This window comes from Oryctolagus cuniculus, chromosome 5 (genome assembly GCF_964237555.1).
Source record: "Oryctolagus cuniculus chromosome 5, mOryCun1.1, whole genome shotgun sequence".
In the NCBI taxonomy this organism is placed as follows: domain Eukaryota; kingdom Metazoa; phylum Chordata; class Mammalia; order Lagomorpha; family Leporidae; genus Oryctolagus; species Oryctolagus cuniculus.
In genome coordinates, this window is record NC_091436.1 from 18,675,279 (window position 1) to 18,700,278 (window position 25,000).

At 43.9% G+C, this 25,000-nt stretch overlaps 1 protein-coding gene across 4 annotated transcripts in view; it reads right to left on the reverse strand.

Annotated features, from left to right (window-relative positions):
• TAB2 (TGF-beta activated kinase 1 (MAP3K7) binding protein 2) overlaps window positions 1-16,632 on the reverse strand; it is a 99,783-nt gene extending 83,151 nt beyond the window's left edge. For 3 of the 4 annotated variants that reach the window (XM_051836815.2, XM_070073460.1, XM_051836813.2), the window contains exon 1: window positions 16,491-16,631. The gene's annotated coding sequence lies outside the window, so the exon portion shown is untranslated. Of the gene's footprint in view, window positions 1-16,490 lie in introns of all 4 variants that reach the window. The other variant, XM_051836814.2, reaches the window with a different exon arrangement.
• Window positions 16,633-25,000: the final 8,368 nt, after the last annotated feature.

Below are 25,000 nucleotides of genomic sequence, written 5' to 3' on the forward strand. Positions count from 1 at the left end.
ATTAAACACAGTACTGAATGTACAAGCCACAGCAGTAAGGCAAGAAAAGGGGGAAAAAGGCATACAGACTGGAAAGGAAGTAATGAAACTGTTTCTGGTCACAGTCACATTAGAAAACCCACGGAATGTACCAAAAATTCTCCCATAACTGACAGAATAATTTAGCAAGGTCTAAGGACACAAGGTTCACCCACAGATATCAACCATACTGCTGTATGCTAAAAATGAATAACAGGAAACCCAAATCAAATACTAAGAACAAATGCTTCAAAAATATACCCAGGCAAAAAGCTAACAAAATATGAACAGGATTTGTATACTGAAAACAACATGCTTGCGCCGGTTCTGTGCCTTGGCGGTTTAACGCCCTGGCCTGAAGCACCAGCGTTCCATCTGGGTGCTGGTTTCAGACCCGGCTGCTCCACTTCCGATCTAGCTCTCTGCTATGGCCTGGGAAAGCAATGAAAGATGGCCCAAGCCCCTGCACCCATGTGGGAGACCTAGAAGTGGCTCCTGGCTTTGGACCGGCCCAGCTCTGGCTATTGCGGCCAATTGGGCAGTGAACCAGCAGATGGACGACCTCTCTCTTTCCCTGTAGCTCTGATTTTCCAATAAATAAATAAATCTTAAAAAAAAAAAAAAAAAGGAAACTACATGCTAATTTAAAAAAAATTCAAAGACTACATTAAGTGGAAAGACATACCATGTTAATGATGGAAAGACTCAATAAAAATGTCAAAATTTTCCCCAAATTATCAAGATTTAATGCATTTTTTTAAAAAAAGATTTACTTTATTTATTTGAAAGACAGAGTTACAGAGAGAGGTCTTCCACCCACTGGTTCACTCCCCAGATGGCTGCAACCACCGGAGCTGTGCAGATTTGTGGCCAGGAGCCCCCTCAGGGTCTCTCACGTGGGTGCAGGGGCTCAAGGACTTGAGCCATCTTCTACTGCTTTCCCAGGCCATAGCAGGAGGAGCAGCAGGGACTAGAACTGGCGCCCATATGGGATGCCAGTGCTTCAGGACAGGGCTTTAACCTCCTGTGCCACAGTGCCGGCCTCAGATTTAATGCATTTGTTACCAAAATCCCTGCAGCATATTTTTAAAGGTTCTAAATTGTACATGGGAAGGAAATGGAATAGCTGAAACAATTTTGAAAAAGGAGAATAAAATTAATAAATCATCACTATGATTTTAAAATTTAAATAGTTACCGTAATTAAGGAATGTGGTATTGGTGGAAGGACAGACATGAAGATGAATAAAACAAGCTGTCCCTCTCCTCCTGGCCTGACCACACTCAGACTGTCACTTTTCCTAGGAAGATTTCCTTCTAATATCCTTGCATCCCTCAGGAAATCAGAACCCCAGAAACAGGCTTTATTGTGTGTGTGTGTGTGTGTGGTTTTTTTTTGTTTTTTTTTGTTTTTTTTTGTTTTTTTTAAGATTTACTTATTTGAAAGGCGGAGGGAGGGAGGGAGGGAGGGAGGGAGGGAGAAAGAGAGAGGTCTTCCATCTACTGGTTCACTTCCCAAATGGCTACAATGGCCAGAGCTGGTCCTATCCAAAGCCAGGAGCCTGGAGTTTCTTCTGGGTCTCCCATGCGGGTGCAGGGGCCCAAAGACTTGGGCCATCTTCTACTGCTTTCCCAGGCCATAGCAGAGAGCTGGATCAGAAGTGGAGCAGCTGGAACTCGAACCAGCAATATCTTTACCTGCTATGCCACAGCGCCAATTACAGGTCATCTGATTTTTGAGAAAGGTACAAAAGCAAGGCAATGAAGGAAAGATAGTTTTTTAACAAATGATGCTGGAACAACAAAAAAAGAATCTCTACCTAAACTTCATAGTTTATACAAATTTAAATCCAAATGGACCCTAGATCTATTTATATACTCATAAGATAGAAAGCTTTTAGGAAACTTTCAGAACAGGAAATAATCTGTAGTACAAAAGGTTAACTGAAGAGTTCTAAGAACTGACAAGACAGACATTACCTATAAAAGAAAAAATGCATAAACTGAGCTTCATCAAAATTAAAACAGGGTGGGCATTTGGGACAGTGGCAAAGATACCACCTGGGATACCTGGGTGCCAGTCCTGGTTCTGCTTCTGATTCCAGCTTCCTGCTAATGCACACCCTGGCCAGCATTAGGCGATAGCTTAAGTGCTTGTTTCCTGCGGACCATGTGGTAAGCCTGGATTGAGTTTTGGGCTCATGGCTTCTGCCACACCCAGCCATGGCCATCTGGGGCTGCGAATCAGTTGTCCGCATTTGGGGAGCAAACCAGTAGATGGAAGATCTTGACCTGTCTCTGCCCCTCTGCCTTTCAAATAAATGCAAATTTTAAAAAATTAAAATATTTTGCTCTACAAAAGAACCTGTTAAGATGATATAAAGATAAGCCATATACTAGGACAAAATATTTGTTTATCAAACACTTAACAAAGGACTGGAATCCAGAATGTGAACTCTCTAAACTCAATAAGAAAACAAGCCAATTCGAATAAGGGGAAAAGACCTCAATGTATATACTCACCACACAGGATAAGCAGCAGAGAAGCACATGAAAATATTCTGCACACCATTAGCCATTATAGAAATGAAAACTAGTAAAAACTTCTATCACACTGGCCGAAATGAAAAAAAAAAAAAAACACCAAAAATGAACAATACCAAGTGCTGGAGAAGATGCAGAAAAACTAGGTTAATGTAAAATGAGAGAGTTGCTTTGGAAAGTATGGCAGTTTCTACAAAGTTAAGCACATAGTTTTCACCAACTCAACGACTGAACACGTAGGGTTTACCAAACATAGATGAAAACACATTTTCACATAAAAACCTGTATAAACCTGCTCAAAGATTTGTTCTCATAATCCCAAACTGGAACCAGTAAAGTCCTTCAAATCAGTGAGCAGTTAAACAAAACTGTGGCACATCCACACAACAGTGTATTTCTTAGCATTAAAAAGAAAAAGACTGTTGATATACGCAAAAGCTTGGAAGGATCTTAAGGGCATTATGCCAAGTTAAAAAAAAAAAAGGGCAATCTCAAAAGGTACTATAATGTGATTTCATTTATAGAACATTCTTTTTTTTTTTTTTTCTTGACAGGCAGAGTTAGACAGTGAGAGAGAAAGACAGAGAGAAAGGTCTTCCTTCCGTTGGTTCACCCCCCAAATGGCTGCTATGGCCGGCGCTGTGCCGATCTGAAGCCAGGAGCCAGGTACTTATCCTGATCTCCCATGTGGGTGCAGGGCCCAAGCACTTGGGCCATCCTCCACTGCCTTCCTGGGCCACAGCAGAGAGCTGGACTGGAAGAGGAGCAACCGGGACAGAACCAGCGCCCCAACCGGGACTGGAACCCGGAGTATCGGCGCCACAGGTGGAGGATTAGCCTAGTGAGCTGCGGCGCTGGCCTATATAACATTCTTAAAGTGGCAAATCTACACAGCTAGAGAGCAGAGTAGTACTTGCAAAGGTCAAGGTTGGAGAAAGGCACAAAAGAATTTTTTGATGATGATGAAACAGCTCTATATCCTATGGTGATGGTTACCTGAATCTACACTCATAATATGTGCTACAGAATTATACACACACTGACACCATTCAGTTATATTCCAAGAAGCCAGGGGAGGAAGACAAGTTACATTGTGTCTTAAAACCCTTCAGCGGCTTCCTGTCTCTTCCTGAATAAAATCTGAAGTCCTTAGCAGAGGCTAAAAACTCTACATGAGAAGCACACATCCACTTGGATCTCATCTACCCATCTTCCCCTCCCCCACTAAGCTCCATCAAAACTGGCCTTCCGGTCCTCGGAAGATGACAAGCATGCTCCCACCTAGGTGAATCTGCATTTCCTATTGTCCCTATCTGGAAAACTCTCCCTTTACTTCATTCAGGCACCTGCTTGAATTCATCTGATCACAAAAGCATTTCCTCCTGCCCCTCGTATAAAGTAATGTCTCCTTCCTCTCTGTCCCTCGATGGGAACCTTAGAACCAACAAACAGAAACCGCTCACCTGGCACTCCTCTGATGTCTTCTGTATTGGTGAATGCCACCACCTGCCACCCAGGAGCCCAGCCAGGCCATGTGTGAGCCTTCCCTAGCTTTGCTCTGCTCAGTACCCCCTTCTCACATCCACCACCCACTTTCCTCCTTAATGACCCCGTCACTCACTGTCTTAATTCCGACCCTTATCAACTCCCAGATGGATGGTCGCACCGTGGAACTACCATAGCTACGGGCCTTTCCTGTGGCTGTGCTTTTCACACACTGTCTGTCTGTCTGAAATGACCTACCTCCAAACAGTACCTCTCCGTCTCGCCTATCTGACAGGCACTCAGACTGTCACTGTTCTGGGCAGATGTGCCCGCCATATCTGTGCAGCCCTCAGGAATCACACGCCCTCTCGCGCAGGTCCCTGAGGTGTTTTGTGTGGCACTGTGTCACAGCATCTGTCAGTGCGTGATAGCCGTCTCTGGAGGACAGGGACTACAGTGTCTCATTCATCTCTCTGTGCACCCCCTTCCCTGGCACACAGCAGAACTCCGAACTCCCGGGTGAGGAAGCACAGTGCAAGGACATCAGACAGCAACTCTGCACAGCTGTGCCTCAGAAGGAAAAGGACACCAACTGCACGTGCTTTCTTCCCATTCTTTTGATCCCATGATGCTCAGAAAAGTTGAAGCACTGACAGGGCTCGGCTGGGCGAGGATCACCAGTTCAGTTTCCCACAAGCCAGTTACCCTCCCCCAACGCATGCTTCTTGTTCCAGTGCCTCTGGAGAGTCAGCCTCAGTGTATGCCAGGGTTCACGAGGGGAGTGAGGATGTGTCACTCAGGCCACCCAGTCACCTCTCCAAGGCCAAGGCCATCCAGGCTGCGTCAGTGCACCTTCATATGCAGAGGCAGAATCCCCGCATGTGGAAGTCGGAATTTTCTATCGAAATCCACATTTCCACGTGTTTGTTTTTCCATTTCCTAGAAAAAAAATCACCATAAAGTGGCAAATAGGACTTTAGTCAAATAAAGTTCAGGTCCATGCAAGTCCTGGGGTAAACTCTGAGTTCCCCTCAATGCAAGTGTTCCACAACTGTATTTCCAGCAACCTGCATTGACCACTGATCCCTCAGAGGTTTCCTTGAGCACATTTTTCTCTTCAATACTAGCAACTATTTTACTGCAATATTTGTGCACATCTGCTTAAGTTCTGAAGAGTAGATGCATATTTGTCAGGTCACAAATTGTCTTTTAAAAATTAACCAACTGGGGCCGACACTGTGGCGCAGTAGGTTAATCCTCCAGCTGCAGTGCCGGCATCCCATACTGGCGCTGGTTCCAGTCCCAGCTGCTCCTCTTCCAATCCAGCTCTCTGCTATGGCCTTGGAAAGCAGTAGAAGATGGTCCAAGTCCTTGGGCCCCTGCACCCGCATGGGAGATCGAAAGAAGCTCCTGGCTCCTAGCTTCGAATCAGCGCAGCTCCAGCTGTTGTGTCCATTTGGGGAGTGAACCAGCAGATGGAAGATCTTTCTCTCTCTCTCGCTCCCTCTTACTGTCTGTAACTCTACCTCTCAAATAAGTCAATAAAATCTTTAAAAAACATTAACCAATTATATCATAATTTGTTCTCAATGGATTAAAATCGAATAAGTAATCTATTCAAAATTCTTTTTTAAAAAGCTACAATCTTCTTGCCTATGTTGCTATTTCTCTATAATTATTTTTCTACTGATGACTTAGCACCAAAAAAAGCCTACAGAGATTATTAGCCCATAACAAGTCAAATTACCCTGATTTGATCAGTACATATTATACACTGTATGTATGGAAATGTTCCACTATAGCCCACAAATATGTATGATTATTAAAAAAAGACAAATTAGTCCATAGGCTATGAACAATATGGAAAAAAAAGTCTGCATAATGGGCTTTATGTCACTGATAGGAGTACTATTAAATTTCAAGGAATGTTTCTTCAATTAAAATTTTAATACAATTCAATAGCTTTGCTGCAGGTAAGATAAACTGCAAAAAAAGCAAAATTAACCTGCTGACCTAACTATTACTGGTGTTGAGGCCTGTGCTGTGGCGTAGCGGTTAAAGCCGCTGCCTACAGCGCTGACATCCCATAGGGGCACTAGTTTGAGTCCCGGCTGCTCTGCTTCCAATCCAGCTCTCTGCTATGGCCTGGGAAAGCAGTGGAGATGGCCCAAGTCCTTGGGCCCCTACACCTGCATGAGAGACCTGGAAGAAGTTCCTGGCTCCTGGCTTCAGATTGGCTCAGCTCCGGCTGTTGTGGCTATCTGAGGAGTGAACCAGCGGACAGAAGACCTCTCACCCTCTCTGCCTCCCTGTAACTCTGCCTTTCAAATAAACAAATAAATCTTTTAAAAAAATTACTGGTATTATGTGATCCACCTAAAAGGATCTTAAAATGTATTATGTTTCAAAAACAATGGAATTTGATAAACCAAAAATGAAACTTTTGTGAACATACACACAAATAATCTTTCACTCTACATGTTGACTTTTGCTAACAGCAAAACTATCTGGCTGTAAAAATAAGACTAAAAAGACAAATATGTACCTCACAATTTTTTCTGCAACAGCAACACATTATTTACTCAATGATTAATGACTGGGTCCATCATCATTTTTGTTTCTGGCTTTATTTTACAAACTGCACAGACTTCATTTTATAAACTGCACAAAACTCACATGTGCTACAGCCCAAGGGTTAAACCATTACCTGCACGCCAGCATCCCTTACGGGTGCTGGTTCGATTCCTGGCTGCTCCACTTCCAATCCAGCTCCCCTCGAATGGCCTGGGAAAGCAGCCTGCTACCCATATGAGAGACCAGATGAAGCTCTTGGTGTCTGGCTTCAGCCTGGGCCAGTCTCGGACAATGCAGCCATTTGGGGAATGAACTAGGGGATGAAAGATCTTTCTCTCACTCCCTCTTCTATTTCTCCCTCTCCCTCTGTAACTTTGCCTTTCAAATAAATAAATAAATCTTTTAAAAAAAACCAACTGTACATATGTTAGAGTATTTATTATTTCTAAGATAAAAGATTTCACACAATACACTATGGAATGTTCTCAACATTCTTAAGGAGATGTATCAGATTTTTTAAACTATTTCAACAGAAACTATAGTAACTAAATTTACATTTTTGCAATAAGTTCTGTATTACTACAGTATCAGGAAAAGTTCTAAAGTTTACTAAATGATCAATGAACAAATGCTATTATGCTAAAATTATTTATACGAGGCAGCACTGAACACTAACCAGCAGGGTAAACTACTCTAAAACAATCATACCAGTTCATGCAATGGATCAAGAAGAAAAAAATTCAGGAAAAAAATCAAATCAAGGCAAAAAGCAATCATAGTTAATCTAATAATAAACCTAGCAGAAGAAAGCACATACCCTTCTAAATGTGAAATGCAGACTAGAAAGAGTATTAATGATATATCTGAAAAAAGCTAGCTAGTAATTTAAGATGGTAGTAGTACAAGGAACATTTATAAAGATAAAGTGGCACAAATTTCACAGTAATATATTTAACCTCATTATCTGAGGTGTTTTCAAAATCTGATTCATGCCAATTTTCTAATGCTTTTCTTAAAAACAACTAAATTGTGGGTGTGCAGACTGATTTCAAATGGAAAATGTGGGTTTTTCTCACATGAATAGATATGAAATACAAAGAATTAATAATCTGCATGTTTATTTTGTGATAAAAATGTGTTTTATTTTATCCTTGGTCTAAAGAGTTACAGTAAATTAAACAGTACAGAAATTATTTTTTATTCCATTTGCTGAGGAAAAATGAAGTAAGCAGATACCCTGAAGGAAAAACCTAACAAGGCAAAGTTCCAAATGTGAAATTACTTCCCATATTTAAACTACAGGCCTAATGTAACTACAACAAGAATTCATGTTGTTCTGTTTGAAAAATACTTGTTTATAATAATTAAAATTTGCTAAATAGAAGGTGATCCAAACAAGACACACAGATAATGCAGATAAGACTGTCACTACATATGCACTGCCCTGAAGCAAAGGCCTTGGCTGAAGCCCCTGAATGGTCCCTGGGAGCACATGGCCAGAGGCAGCAAGGGAACTCCCTCAAAGCGGGGCTCTTTTGTTTTTACACCTCAGGGGCTCAACACAGTAAAATTAATTTACCCAATGATTAATGACATCATTGGGTTTCTGGCTTTATTTTACAGACTATATAGACTTTATTTTACAATTTCACAAAGATCAATGCCAAATCTCAAGTACCATTTCCCTCAGTTTCTAAGAGAACTAAAACTAGGTAAACTCCCTCCTACCTCCATCTCCCCAGTTCATATCAGAATGACTGCTTCTGCTGATTTCTCTACCTAAACAAAACTTGCTGGCCTGAGAACAAGGCTCTGCAAGGTTTTCATTTGTATTACTAGTTATTTTCTCTCATTGATGAGGAACGGAAAAATCATTTCGACGAACTGCCACTGGCTCTACACCAGAGAAAATAAGCAGGATCTGCGGGCTACCTGGTGGACAAACAAGCAAGAGACAAACTTGTGATGTACTCAACCTGGCTGATGCTGAAAAGTGGAATGTTAAGAAACCAAAGATCAAAATAAATTTTCCTTAGTATAGATAAGTGTCAGAGTAAAACTAAGCTAAAACTCAACAACATTACTTACGAATCAGATGAAAGTACTGAACCAGGGAATAAGAATTTACTTATCAACAGGCTCCAGGGTCTTTCCAACCTCCACTCTATCCTGGCTGCCGTGACTCATGACTCGTACTTAGAGTGCTGGTCCTAGGCTGCTTCTGTTTCTTCTTAAAGTGAAATAAGAATGTCATCTTCCTTAACAAAGCAGTTAAAAAATTGGTAGTAACCAATCCTTATACTGCCCTGGCCTGCTGTACCTGTTTGTGGCTACATCAGACTTCCTTTTTGAAGCCAGCCAAGCTGACAGATGCAGTATGCTTCTTCCCAGTGGTAGAACTGATATTGTTCAAAGCCAGCAAACAAACAAAAAAATCGCCAGCGTATAGTCAGCTGTATATATTTCCATTTCATTTCTAAAAGTATTGTGGCGGCCGGCACTGGGGCATAGTGGGCTAAGCATCCACTTGCAGCTCTGGCATCCTACATGGGCACCGGTTCGAGTCCTGGCTGTTCCACTTCCAATCCAGCTCCCTGCTGATGGCCTTTCAAGCAAGTGGAGGATGGCCCAAGTGCCTGGGCCCCTGCACCCTTGTGGGTGACCTGGAAGCAGGTCCTAGTTCCTGGCTTCGGATCAGCCCAGCTCCAGCTGTAGTAGACCATTTGGGGGATGAACCAGCAGATGGAAGATTTCTCTCTTTCTCTCTGTTTCTCCTTCTCTCTGTCTGTAACTCTGCCTCTAAAGTAAATAAATAAAATCTAAAAAAAAAAAAAATGTACAAAAGTGTTCAGAAACTCCACAGTTCAAAAAGAGTATTGTGGCATACCAAATTTGAATATAAATTACCTTATACATGCTTTGTGGGAATTTTTTAAAAATGCAAGACATATTCTCTGTAATGACTAAAAGTATTAGAATTTCAAAATTTTTTGAAAATTTTTTTATTTATATAAAGGGAAGAGATTTCATGTATATCATGGATACAGTTTTAGGAATATAACAATACTTCCCTTTCTTTCTCCTCCTTTTCTTTTTTTTTCCTTTTAATTTTTGTGATAACATACTTACTATTTACTTTATCATCACAAGAAACCAACATGTAGGAAGGCAGGAGTATAGACAAGGACTATAAACCTAAGTTTTAAGTTTTAGGAAAGCTAAAACTATGATTTGTTAGGTAGAAGATCAATTGCAAGAGAAGGGGAGAGGGGCCGGCACCATGGCACACTAGCTTAACACTCCGCCTGCGGTGAGGGCATCCCATGTGGCCACCGGTTCCAGTCCAGCTCTCTACTGTGGCCTGGGATAGCAGTGGAAGATGGCCCAGGTCCTTGGCCCCCTGCACCCATGTGGGAGACCTGGAAGAAGCTCCTGGCTTCGGATCAGCACAGCTCTGGCCGTTGCGCCCAATGGGGGAGTGAATCAACAAAAGGGGGACCTTTCTCTCTCTCTCTCTGTATGTAACTCTGTCAAATAAATAAATAAAATCTTGATGTGAATGGAAGGGGAGAGGGAGTGGGAAAGGGGAGGGACGTTATGGGGGGGGAAGCCATTGTAATCCATAAGCTGTACTTTGGAAATTTATATTCATTAAATAAAAGTTAAAAAGAGAGAGAGAGAGAGAGAGAGAGAGAGAGAGAGAAGGGGAGAGAGTTGACCTGGGCTAAGATTTCAGCACTTGAGGAACGGTTACTGTGAATGGGGGTTGGGAGCAGTTGTGGCAGGCTGGTCTCTCCAAGAAAACACCAGTGCCAACTCACAGCGCAAGGATGGAGAAACACCTGGGCCATTTAATTCACAAAGCCAGTGCAAACCTACAGTTTCACTGAGACTGCCTGAAGGAGATAAGACAAACTTGACCTTTAACAGTTAGCTAAGAGCATATATAGTGATGCATGAATTATATCTTCTACTCTGCTTTTAAAACCTTTTCACTGTAATGTCCACATTATAACAGGTTTACGAACATTAATCTAATTGCAAATAACTAATTTCTTCCTTACAATTTCTAGGATACTTTTCAAATTTTTGGCTAGATTTAAAAAATGGCATTTAAAAGACTTCATTTGGTTGTCCTTAACCTTTCAAACTCAGGAGTTTACTACCAACCAGAGTTGTGACATACAGAAAACCCATACTTCCAACCCTTCAACAGTGAACGCGCAGTATTTCTTGAGCTCCTACGGATGCCTCAGAATAAAACAGGACAAGGCGTGGTCTCCCAGTTTTCCAGTCCAAAAATGAAAATAAGTATTATAATTTAAATGACTACTCCACTCTTCCCTCAGAAAACTCACAATTTGCATTATTTGCTCGGTTTTGCTGAATCTGTTGTGAATTCTTTGAACCACCCACCTGCACAATGAAGAAGAAAATTAATGACAAGAAGGAGCCAAGCACTGAGCTAAAATTTTACAAGTATTTACGTGAACTGGAACTTTAAAGAACATTGTTGCTGACCGACCCAAATGCTGTGGTCCAGCTTACAGAGCTCTCGGACAGGATAAGGCACAACCTTCCTTCCTCAGGAAATAAGACTGTAGGTTCGTCTCCTCCACACTGAGTGCCTCCGGGACATGCACAAGCTCTCCAGCAGGCACTAACCACCAGGCCACAGTTACATCCTAACTAACCCTACGCCACCAGAGAGGACTGCTGTAGCTATGCGAACGAAATGCCTTAAACAAAGTCCCCACAGGGCTGGGAGAGCATCTGTCCTGTCTCACAGAACTCCAAGGAGACAGGAAACAAAGTTGCAATTCACTGAGCCCCTACCATCCCTGTGTGTATAAGGTGACTTATATAAAATGTTTAATTCAACCTTCACAACTACTTTGCAGACAAACTCATTTTACTCACAAGAAACAAGCTCAAAGAAGGAAAGAAATTGTAACTGGTCCCAAATCTAGTGGCAAAGCGTTAAGTGGCCAAACCAGGATTCAAACCAAAAAGTAAATTCCAAAATGTTCTATCCAGCCACCAAGCAGCTCTGTGAAGTGTTAACAATAGGAAATTGCTATTAATTGAAATTCTTTAACTCTGAGGTACAAGCATAATCATGTTCCAAAGTTATGAACTGTATTCTTAATCAAAGAAAAAATTCATGTATGACAGTTTTTGATTTTTTAAAATCAATGAAAATATCCATTATGCAGTTTTTAAAAAGACAAAATAAACACCGTTTATTTCCTTGCTCTGTTTTCTGATTTTTCTTCACAGTATGTTTTCCTCCCACACAAACAGAAGACGTTTTATTTATTATGTCTCCTACTACCCCCAGTCTAAACTATGCAAGCTACATGTGAAGAGTAATTTTCCTCTATTGTTCATTACTGCATCTCGAGCACCTAGTAATTGCTCAATAAATATCTGGGAGATGAATGAAAGTTAGCATATGGCAGGCATTCAAGAAATAACAGTTCCTGTCTCTTTACAGCATATCACTTCCTTGATAGAAATTCTCAACTGGAATTCATGATTCAAAACCTAACAGAATTTCTTAATGAAGCTCTGCATCAACAAATGAATGAGGGGAGACGGTGTTATGGTGTAGCGCCAGCAGTCCATATAGGCTCTGGTTCAAGATCCAGCTCCCTGCTAATGTGTCTAGCAAAGCAGCGGGAGATGGCCCAAGTGCTTGGGCCTCTGCACCCAAGTGGGAGACCTGGAAGACACTCCAGGCTCCTGGCTTCAGTTTGGCACAGCCCTGGCCATTGTGGCCATTTGGGAAGCGAACCAATGAATAGAAGATTTCTCTTTCTGTAACTCTGCCTTTCAAATAAAAAAGAAAAAAAAATCTTTGAAAAAAAAATGAGAGGAAAAAAAATGAATGAGGCAGGGGCCAGAGTATGACCTTGCAGTTGGGAGGTCAGTTAGGACCCTGGGGTTTCCTATAAGCCGTGTCTCCCAGAGATCGGGGAGTGCACAGCCAGCTTGGCTGCTGACTCCAGCTTCCCACAACTGCAGATGCTGGGAGACAGCAATGGTTGCTGGGTTCTTGCCACTCACAGGGAGACTTAGACTGAGTTCCCTGCTGTCCACTGAGGCGTCAGCCCCGGTAAAGGACCATTACCAGCATTGGGGGAGAGAACTGCTCGCTCTCGCTCTGCCTCTCAAATAAATAGGGAATAAATACATAAGACTGTCATGAACCAGTTTAGTAAATTACTTTTTAAAATGAATGAGGAAAATCCAAAAGTCATATTCAGCAGAGCCTCATTTATTAAGCTTATCAGGAGATAAGGGATCTACATAAATTAAATTTTGAACACAGTTTAAAGGGCCACAGCCTCAATCAATTTTCAGAGATCTTCAACTGATATTAACAACAGCTATTTTACATTGTGACAATTGTGACTTGGCTCTCCCGAAACAGCAAGTTATCAGTTAATACTTCCCACTGTGCTCACTCCTTTTCTAAAGATTAGGAAATGAGAAACTAAGCATATTCTGTAAAATGAGTTAATAAAAACTCAAGTGAACCTCCAAGGGCAATGCAGGAGTTCTGTGATCATCTTTCTAGCATTTTTTTTTAAACTAGAACGCAGAAGGCAGGTAAAGTATCACTAACTGCTAGCCAGGCTGTTCCAAGGGATGGGATACTTTGTAGAAAACAAAGAAAAGAGCTCCTGCCCTCCAATCTCTTCCCGCTTAGTTTTCCAGATCCCAGGCAAGGTTCGTGATTACGGAGGATGTAAAAGTACAGTACCTGGTAACTCTGGGAAAGTAATTGCTCAGGTTCCTTAGTTTTCTGACTAAGAAGGGTCCTTGACTATTCAGGATCAGAATCATAAGAAATAAAATGTTAAAGAACTTTTAAATATTTTCAAAATACAAGCTACAACTAATGTGCAGATAGTCACATATATTTAAATTCCATATCATCTCAATGTCTCCAAATCCTTAGCACCTTAATACAAAGGGATTTAAATAAAGTGACAGACATTTGATTTCCAGAGCTTGCTTATCAAAAGATTCCAGGCCAATCTCCTTGCGCAGTTTGGCCAGGTCCCTGTGCTGAGCAGGGCAGCCACCACTACCCACATCTGCATATTCCAAGCTGCCTGAAACTGCTCATCTAATCCTCTGCCAGCATCGGAGCCCCAGCTCCTCCTCCTGGGTACTGTTTTGCCCCCCCCCCCACTTGTCTGTGGTATTTCTCATAATCTTTCCATTTCAGATCATCCCAATCTTAGACCCCAATCAAGACGACAGAAATGAAACAACGGAAAAGTGCTACTCCCACTGTTGCAGCCAGGTTGAGATATAATGGAATTAAAACCTTGTAGTATAATTTAATTTATGAACTACAGATACTTTACATATTATCAGCAACTTTTTTTCAAAGCACTTATAAAAAGGTAAAAAGCTGTCTTCTAAAGTATGTTGATAAAAAGAAACCTTTGTTTTGATCTATTTATATCACAAAAACCATGTTGTTTTAGAAAATTCAGACATTCTTTAAGAACTTTTAGCATGTAACTCATAGAGCAAAACAGCATAAACTATACCTATTTTTCAAAATGCAGTAAGTTGGTAGATACATATTTACAGTTCCTTTTAAACTTTGTGAAAAGAATTTTCCTTACAGGGAAAATTACAGAAGCGGAATAAATTTTTATTTCTGTCAAGACACAAGATCACATTAAAACATTTACCCAAATGTGACGTGTTACCAAAACTGAAGACGCACTACTCAGTGCTGACATAATTAGGGATCTGGGTCGTGCCTACTTAACTATGCAGTGTTGGGAAATCTCTTCACTCCTTTGGATTTAATAACTGTATGCAAATCTTATAATATCCCTAGCTGAAGACAAGGCTTCTTTCCACCATGGGGGTTGGGGTAGGGGGTGAGGAGGGGAGGGCCAGAGAGAGGTTATTTCTGCCAAATGTGACTGGTTTAAATTAAAATATATTCTTTGGGACCCTCATAGCAGATGAGATCTTGATCATTTTTACCCACTTTTGAAAGTGCTGCAAAAGCACACATTCTTTGAGACAATTCACTAAAGAGGATTTGACTGTCAGAATTTTATCAGTGACATTTGGAGAAAAGCTATTCCATGCAACCAAGAGAAAAATTAAACAACACAGTATATTCAGTAGATAACTTGCTCATCTAAAGAACATGTTCAGCATTCCATTTGATTCTTTAAAGATTTAAAACTTAAGCACCCTGTATTAGACTTAAGGGGGGAAAAACCCAAACAGAAGTTCTGAATCACTGGAATTTTTGTTATATTTCCTGTTAACACATTGGTAGTATCATCATTCAACATGTTCATTCCACACACGCTTTTTAAAAAGCTATAGGATCCTTCTTCTCTGAACTGGGCCCTATTTTAGTCTATCGCTCACTCATTTATCTGAGAAGTCTTGCCTGTTCCTTTTAATTACAGTGCTCAGCCAAAGCACACAAGAAGATGAAAGGCAAGTTTTCTTTTATTAGAAACTAAGTGGTTTCACAATTTTAAGTTTCAAACTGTCAAGGTTTAAAATCAATCACGATTTCACTGTGAACAAAGACTGTAAAGCAAAGGTGTCAACACTACTACTGTGGTGAGCAGCAGTGGTGTAAAAACTGAAAGCAAAAAGCCTACTCCGTGCCCACCAAAATTCCCAGCCAAGTCTGAAATTGCATAATGAGCAACACCTTCTTGTGAGCGTGCTTCAGCAGAGCCAATCCCTTTTACAAAAAGCGAATCAACCTGACCCCAGCATCTGACAGTTTACAAACTTACCTAAAACAGACAAAATGGATGCAAAATTCTACTGCCTGACCGTTGCCTCGAATACGACCTTAGTGTTCAAGAACTTTCCAACGAGTAAAAGCACGGAACAGCCCCAGGTCTGGGGACCTGAATTTCCTGAACGACCGAGAATCCCCTGTTTGGCTGCAAATCCCCTCAGCTCTCCTGGAAACCCCGCTTATCAGAAGCATTTGAAGAATTTCTCCGCAACAATTAAGCGGACTTGAAGAATGGACACGTAACATCTCAAATAGACTATATATGGAATGAAACACGGCCAAACACATAAATACAAACTCCCAGAGTCGCTGACACTCTGGCAGACAGCTCTGCCTCCACAATCGCACAGCATCAGCAACAGGAAGATCCACCTGTCACCTGCTCCGCCGTGCGGGGGAGACCCCGCCGGCCTCCCCGCCTCCGCCACCCTCGCGGGATCTGGGGTGGAAGGGACACAAGCCCACAGTTCTCCAGAGAACGCCGAGAAGCCGCAGGCTGATAGCGGGGCTCGCTCCCCGCTTCCGAGGAGACGGCGGAAAGCAAAGCCGGCTCTCCCCCTCGCCCCCAGTCACCCTCCTCTGTCTCCCCCCCCAACGCCCCCGCCCCTAAGTCACCCCTAATCCACACATCGACTCCCCCAAAGGAGTTCTGCCTGCTCCCCCCCCCCGCCCCACGACTCACACATGCCCGGGGGCGGGCCGGGAGCACGGCTGCAGGCAGGGGCCCTTCCCACCCCAGGTACCCCCCCAGGGGGGCGCTCCCCGCCCAGCGACTCCAGTGACCCTCCCCCTCCCCCTCCCCACGGACGCCCCGCAGCCCCGGCCGGCCCGATGCTCCCCACCCCCACTCGGTCTGGAGGACTTGGGGGGCCTCCCTCCCCGCCTGGCCACTGCGGAGAGGACAGAGGCGGAGGCAGGGCGAGAGCGAGGGAGACGCGGACGCCCCCGAGGGCCTCCCGCGTCGGCAGAGCCCCTTCCAGCCGCAGCGGGGGTGCGGGGCAAGGAGGGGAGCGCCGAGCCGGGGATCCCGCCGAGGCCCGGCAGCGCTGTCCGCTTACCCTTCGTCGCCGCCGCTTCCCCCTCCTCCTCCTCGGCCGCCGCCGCCGCCGCCGCCGCCTCTCCCACTAGGGCAGCCGTCTCCACCGTCGCCGCTGCCTTCTCCGCCACCCCGGCCGCCGCCAGCGCCGCCGCCGCCTCCGATTCCACCCGGCAGGGGGGACACCTCAGCCCTCCCTCCCTCCCCGCTCAGCCCCCTCCGATCGGCCGCCGCCGCCAACTCCCTCCGGCCGCCGCCGCCGCCGCCGCCGCCGCCGCTCGTGGCTGAGGGGGAGGGGAGGGGAGGGGGTCGGGCTGGGTCGCCCCGCCGGCGGCTGCTGCAGATCAAAAACCACGGCTGGGCGGCGTCGCCGCTCCCCGATCCCGGGCTCCGGCTCGCTCGGCCTCCCTACCTCCCTCTGCCCCCACCCCCTCGCGCTCGCTGCCCTCCCCCCACCCCCCCAGCTCTCGCTCGCTCTGGCCGCGGCTCCGCCAGCCCAGTCCAAATCAAAATACTGTCACACAATATGGCGGCGCGGCGGCCGGCAAACACCGCGAGATCTGCGGCCCTGCTGAGGCGGCGGCTGTGACGAGGCTTCCCTCAGCCGGGCGGCGGCGACGGCGGCGGCGGCGGCGGCGCGGGGATGCTCTTCCTCCGCCCCGCACCCCTCTCCAACGCCCGCACTCCGCCCGCGGGGCTTGCGGGAGCTGCACTGGGGACGGCGGCCCCGCGGCAGCGTGAGGGGACGCCGGGGCCCAAGCGGCCAGCGGGGCCACCTTTTCCGGCCGGCCGCTCATCCCGGGGGCGGGGAACAAGGGGCTTCTACGTGCGGCTCCCCCCAGCCCCGGGGAGCCGACGGCACTCGGGGCTGAAGGAAGACAGGAGCTGGAGCCCGGGGCTCCGCCGCGGCTCGCCGCTCGGGAAGCGGGTGGCGGGACGTGCGGGGCGGCGGGCGCGGGCGGCCCCGCGGCGGCGGCGGGGAGCAGGTGGGCTCGGGCCGCGGCGGGCGCCGGGCGCTGCGGCCGGACACACCCCCTGGGAGCCCGGCCGCGCGGAGGCCGCCCGCTCGCCGGAGGGACCCGCGCGGACGCCGCGGCCGTGCCCGGCCCGGGTGTGCGGGAGGCGTCCTGGGAGCCGCGGGACGCGCGCCGCGCGCTCAGGCGCTGCCTCTCCCGGAATGGTCGGGGATGCGGGAGAGAAGAGCGAAAGGCTGCGAGGGTTTTGTTGTTTCGGTCGTAGTTTAATTGCACGTTTCCTAGAAGTCCTGGAAGCGGAGCCAAAGACGATTCCGCTTTGAGGGGAGAGGATGAGACTTCAGTTTCTATCTTCTTAAAGAAGTATTTAAGTGTCCTCTGGGGCGGGGAGGCAGGGCGGGGAGCGTGTGAATACTCAGTTATTTCTCACAATCTGAAAGACTTACTTAAAAATTCTAGTGCGTTCGTGGTGTCCAACGTACTTCATTTTTCTGTCCCTGTCCAAAATGCTCATATCGCTGCCAGTTTCTTCCTTGCAACTATTCTTACTCTGAGAAAAGTTCTCAAGGACCATTTTTATTCTTCTCCTTCCAGTATGAGCGCTGTAAGTTACAGTGAGGCGAGGTAGTTTTTTTTTTTTTTAATATCTTTTCAGAATTAAAATCTTTGCTACAGTGAAGGTACTTTCCCCACTTTTTTTCCTTACTTGTCCTATGAAAATACCTGAAATCCTGAAATATTACATCAATTCAAAACTTGTACCACTTTTAAGAGCCAAAAATGCTTATGATTTATAATATTAGAATTTCTGTATTTCTCCCCATTGGCAATATCATGCACAGAAAAAGTAAATTAGCACTTTAAAAATAGAAAGATTCCCAAGGTTTAATGTATTCACAGAACCACAATGCGTTTCAGCAGTTCTCTCTCAGGAATTATTTCCATACTCAATGGTAAAATAATCGATAACATGATATTTGGTAAATTAAATCTGTTACTGTAAATTTCTCTTGTCTTTGAAACCACTAAAGCACAAGTTGCTTTTGAAATGGTACAATTCTTTTTTTTTTTTTAATTTGCTTATTTATTTGAAAGGTAGTTGCACACAGAGAGAGACAAAGAAATCTTTCATCTAATGTTTCACTCCCCAAATGGCTGCAATGGCCAGGGCTGCACTAGGCCAAAGCCAGGAGTTTCAACTGGGTCTTTTATGAGTTCAGGGGCCCAAGGACTAGGCCATCTTCTTCTCTTTTCCCAGAGAGATTAGCAGGGACTGGAAGCCACACCCATAAGGAATGCCCTGCTGCAGGCTGCAGCTTAACCTGCCCTGCTGCAATCCAGGTCCCTGAAACGGTAGAATTCTGTATTTTGTGCAGAATCGTTGTCTCCCAGAAAACTATGAAATAAGCTTACTTTAACAGAAATATGGTGCTTTATATACCTGTGAATATGAGAGGTGTGGATAGGTTGAGTCTAAGAGCCAGCAGGGGACAGATGTGTTATCTTGCATTCTTACACCCACATGGACCACCTAGGTCTAATCAAGAGAAAGCATCAGGCAAACCTGAGTACAGGGAAATTGTAGTCTGTATTCTTGTAGTCAATGTCACTAAGAAGACTGAAGAGTCAAGGAAATTAAAGAGACATGACAACTAAATACAGTGTGTGAACTTCAACTGGACCCCTTACTGAAAGAGCGAAATGTTGCAAAGAACATTATTGAGATATTTGATCAAATTGAATATGCGCTATAGATTAGGTAAAATATTATATCAATGTCAAGTTACCAGAATATGTTATGTATGGGAATATCCTTGTTCTTAAGAAACACAGTATTATTAAGGTGTAAACAGACATAATGTGTGATTTTCTCCCAAATAGTTAAGAAAAAAATATATTTTAAATGCATACTCATATACACATCTCTCACATCTGTCTAACATATACAGAGAGAGAGGGAGATTGGTAAAATTTAAAACCAGGTGAATCAGAGGTTGTTTTTTTTTTTTTTACAAAATATGTTCTTAATTTGGTGAATCTTTACTTTCTGTAGAGTTCTTTTAATTTTTTTGGTAAGTTTGAAGTTACTGCAAAATAATTATTTTTTATTTGTTTGAAAGAGTTAGAGAGAGCAAGGGGGAAAGAGAGAGATCTTCCGTCTGCAGCTTCATTCCCCAAATGGCCGCAATGGCTGGGGCTGGACCAGGCCAAAGGCAGGAAGTCCATCTGTGTTTGCCACAGGGGTGTCCGGAGTCCATGTACTTGGGCCATCTTCCGCAGCTTTCTCAGGTGTGTTAGCAGGGAGCGGGATAGAAGTGGAGCAGTGGGGACTTGGCCTGTGCTCATATGGGATGCGGGAGCCCCAGGGGTGGTTTAACCAGCTGAACCACAAATTTGGCCTCATAAACAGTTTAAAAAAAACAGAGCTTTAAAATTTAGGGAGTTCCTTTATCTCACTAAGAGGAGGAATGTGATGGAATAGAGAGATAAATAGATAGCTGACCCCTTTTACCATGGAACCTGCCATCGGTTCCTCAGTAACCGATTGGAGTTTTGGTCACTTAGCTATTTCTTCCTTATTTCATCTATTTGAATTGGGTGCAGACACAGCCAGGATTCTTTACTTATGTATTTGGGAAATGATTTCTCTGTTGAGTCAGTAAGTATTCAGTGTCTGTTACCCACAAGACTGTGGGGAAAACAAGAATAAAACAAACTGGACCTTGCAGGTGGTTACAGGGGGGAGGGGAGAAGATAAGATCTCTCAACTGTATTCAAGAGCCTTTTCCTCTACTACTGTGCTGATACAGCAGCCACAGCTACCCCTGACTATTTAAAGTTAAAATTAAAATGCAGGCCTCAGATGCACTGAATGTGGCATTCACATTTCAGCTGCTCAAGAAACTCCAGAAAGTTCTATGGAATTGTGCCAGTAGTAGAGAAGATGCTATGTAAATAACATCAATGCAAGGTAGACTGGTAAATGCCATAGAAACTTAGGAGAGGAAAGGTTACTTTGCCTGGGTTGGAAGCCAGGGAAATAGCAGGGAAAGTTTCAAGAAGATTGGATATAGGTGGGTGGTGATGAAGCAAGAGGATTCCAGATGGAAAACAAAAGCAGGCAAGGGAGAGAGGCATTTGCAAGAGTCAGTACTTAATTCTACTCTGTGTAGCTATAACACAAGACATGTAGGGAAGGGTGAGAACCTATGAAATCGCAAAGGCTGAGCTGCTAAACCTAGATTGGTCTCTAGGAATTAGGACAAAATCAAGTAGTTTTTTTATTTAAGATTTATTTTATTTATTTGAAACTCAGAGTTACACAGAGAGAGGAGAGGCAGAGAGAGAGAGAGGTCTTCCATCTGTTGGTTCACCCCCAGATGGCCACAACTGCCGGAACTGCGCCGATCTGAAGCCAGGAGCCAGGAGCTTCCTCCGGGTCTCCCATGTGGGCACAGGGGCCCAACGACCCGGGCCATCTTCTACTGCTTTCCCAGGCCATAGCAGAGAGCTGGATTGGAAGAGGAGCTGCCGGGACTAGAACCAGCACCCATATGGAATGCCGGTGATTCAGGCCAGGGCCCCAACCCACTGCGCCACAGCGCCGGCCCCAACCAAGTAGTTTTTAAAAAAGGATAATCTGGCAGCAGATTATGAAATGGATCAGATGTGAAGGTGTCACAACCAGATAACGTAGCAATAGCCCAAATTAGAGAGAAGGAGTTGATGTAAGGTGGTCTGTCAATAAGGGTGTTTTCAATGTCATGATACAAACTCTAAATGGCTTTTATCTATCTACAAACCCAGAAATTCCAAAGCAGAATAAACTTTAGGTTTGAAAGATTCAGAAGCTCAATAATAGCCTCAAGGACCAGGTTCTTGGCATTTCTGTTCTACTACTATGGTTGTTGGCATCATTCAGTGGCTAACAGCAAGGTGGGAATGGTAGTTGTAGGAATCCAGACCATAATATCCAGAGGAAGAAGAGTGATTGTCTTCAGAGAGGGCTAATGTTTCCCAGAGCTGCTCCCTCTAAGCCTGGACTGGCTTCCCTTTTGATCTCCTTGGCCACGGATGAATCCCATGTCTGTTCTTGGTCCACAGGGTGGAACAAGAGCTAGAGTCAAAGTTGACACTGAGGGTTTGAGCCGGATGACTAAGGAACGTATGAAGAGAACTTGTGAGCGGGCAGATGATTGTTGTAGTGGTCCTTCTTAATTTGAGAAACTGCAGAGATGTCCAGCCGGAGATGGCCAGCAGGAGAAAACAGGCTGGGGCTCAGAATGAAGATGGAAGTTGGGGATACACATTGGAAGTCATCTGCGGAAACATAGTAAGTGAAACCCCAAGATTGGCAAAGGAGAGGAGAGGTGAGTGAGGGTCTGCCTGGAAGAAGAGGTGGGTGGGAACAGGGAATGCATAATCAGACAGGAAAGTAAACCTGTGTGATGTACCATTGCAGAAATCAAGGGCAAGAGATGGAGTTTCAAGAAGGTTAACAGTGGGGCTGGCATTGGGGCACAGTGGGTTACACTGCTGCTGTGACCTTAGAGTGCTGATTTGAGTCCTGGATACTACATTTCTGATTCATTCTCTCTCTCTCTCTCTCTCTCTCTTCCCCTCTCTCTGATTCTCCTTTCAAATAAATCTTTTTAAAAAAATTAAGAAGGCTAAGAGTGTTTTGTTATGGAGAGATTCAGGATGATACAGAAACATTGGATTAATAACTGGAAGGTCACTGTGACCTTGAAGAGAATTATTGCTTTAGCCAAGTAGGAACATACACATTTCATTAGTTAAGAAGTGAGCAGATAAGTAGGTAGAAATAAGAGAATACTTCAAGAAATTCATGGAAACATGAAATTAAAAGATAAGTTTATTTTGGCATAAAAATTGTTTTAAATCTGTTCACAGTTTCTTTTATTAATATATAGCTTTTCATGAAGTTTTTGTAGCTCCTTTGTATGCATGGATTTCACATTAATTTTTTGCATCAAAACACCACAAACTTTTTGAAGTCACCTCATGTGAAATAGAGACTATGCTTTCAAAAAGTTCTGTAGTCATGAAAGGAAAAGCTGTGGCCAGTGCTGTGGCATAGCGGATAAAGCCGCTGCCTGCGGTGCTGGCATCCCATATGGGCGCCAGTTTGAGTCCTGGATGCTCCTCTTCTGATCCAGCTCTCTGCTGTGGCCTGGGAGAGCAGTACAAGATGCCCCAAGTCCTTGGGCCCTTGCACCCACGTGGGAGACCAGGAAGAAGCTCCTGGCTTCAGCTCGGCGCAGCTCCGGCCATTGTGACCATCTGAGGAGTGAACAAATGGAAGGAAGGCCTTTCTCCCTGTCTTTCCCTCTCACTGTCTGTAACTCTACCTCTCAAATAAATAAAATATTTTAGAAAGAAAGTACGGAAGGAAGAAACCAGGTAGAGTTAAAGTCATTTGCTGGAGAATTCCTCCTGTTTGGGAAGGGTTGGTCTCTGTTCTTTTTAGGTCTTCAACTGACTAGGTGAGACCCATGCACATTATGGAGAGCCACCCGCTTGATTCCAGTTCCATCACTTCAAATGTTAATCTCATCTGAAAACACCCTCACAGAAGCTTCAGAACCACGTTGGACCACCAGGCACTGTGAGCAGCCAAGGAGAGCTGGGCCATAGAGTAGGTATTGCCAAAGAGTTTTCCAAGGTGATCCAACCATTGAGGCCGCCATCTGCACAGCTCTGAGAGCTCAGGTTGCTCTGTGTCTGTCTTTGTGGACTCTTAGCAATATCAGTCTTTTTAGCCATTTAGTTGTGTTTATATGATGTGTCATTTTGACTTTAATTTTCATTTTCTGGTTAAGAAGTTGTGCTGAACATGTTTTCCATGTATTTATTGGCCGGTTGGAAATTTTCTTTGTAGAGTACCTGTTCAAAATTATTTGCCATTTTAAAAATGAAATTGTTTGATTTTTATTGACTTATGGAAATTTTTTTACAATTCTGGATATGAATCCATTACCAGGTATGAGTATTGAAATAAATTCTCTCTTCCCTATCTACTTTCCTGATAATATCTTTTAATTAGTATCAGCTCTTTAAAACTTTTTTCCCATTTAAGTCTATGATGCATATTGAATTAATTATTGTATATGGAGCGAGGTAGGAGTGTCTTTTTTCCATATGAGTAGCCAATTGCACCATTTGTTCAAAATATTATCCTTTCCTCACTGAACTGCAGCAGTGACTTTGTCGTAAATCAAGTTCTATTTCTGAATTCTCTATTATGTTTCTTTGGTGCCAATGCCACACTGTCTTAATTACTGAGCTTTACAATACGTTTTGAAATTGGGTAGGCTAAGTCTTTCAACTTTGTTCTTCTTTATAGTTGTCTTGGTTAGTCCAGGCCCTTGCATTTCCGTCTTACAAGCAGCTTTCAGTTTGTACACACACACACACACACACACACACACAGAATTTGTCTTCATTATTTATTTTTGTCTCAGAAAATGTCACTTCTCCCAAAAAGTTGAACTCTTTTTGTGCCCTCAATGTTATTCTCACACGCTAATCTTGGACATCCAAGAATCATCATCTCATTGTCTTTTTCTATTTATTAACTGACAGATAAAAATTACTTAGAGTTATCATGTATATGCTTTGTAAAATATATACACATTGTGGAGTGGCTAACTGAGTTAGTTAGCATAGCCATCATCTCACCTACTTACCTTCTTTCTTGGTAGGGGAACACTTAAAATCTGTGTCATTTTCAAGAATGCAATATATTCTTTTTTTTTTTTTATGAGCATAAATTCCCAAAGTACAGCTTATGGACCACAATAGCCTCCTCCCCCCCGTATCTTCCCTCCCACCCACAACGCTCCCCTCTCCCACTCCCTCTCCCCTTCCCCTTCACATCATGATTAATTTTCAATTATCTTTATATACCGAAGATCAATTTAGCATATGTTAAGTAAAGATTTCCACATTTTGCTCCCACACAGAAACACAAAGTGTAAAATACTATTTGAGTACTAGTTATAGCATTAATTAAACACCTAAAAGTAATTGTGTATTAATTACAGAGTTCAACCAATAGTTTTAAGTAGAATATAAAATGCATCTTTTGTATTGTTGTGTCTCCCCCACCCCGACCTCCCTCCCTCCCGTGGCCCTCCCCTCACCCACTCCCTCTCCCATCCCGCCCTTCATCACGTTTCATTTTCAATTACCTTCATATATTGAAGATCAAACTTAGTATGTACTAAGCAGGGATTTCAACAGGTTGCACTCACACAACCGAACCAGGTATAGGGTATTGTTCGACTAGTAGTGTTGTTTTTGAGTTTCATAGTTAAACATATTAAGGACAGAGATCCTGCGTGGGGAGCATGTACCCAGTGACTCCCGTTGTTGATTTAACAATTGGCACTCTTATTTATGATGTCAGCAATCACCCGAGACTCTTGCTATGAGCTGTCTAGGCTATGGAAGCCCCTTGAGTTCAGCAACTCTGAATTTGTTTAGTCAAGGCCATATCACAGTGGAGGTTCCTTCCTCCCTTCAGAGAAAGGCA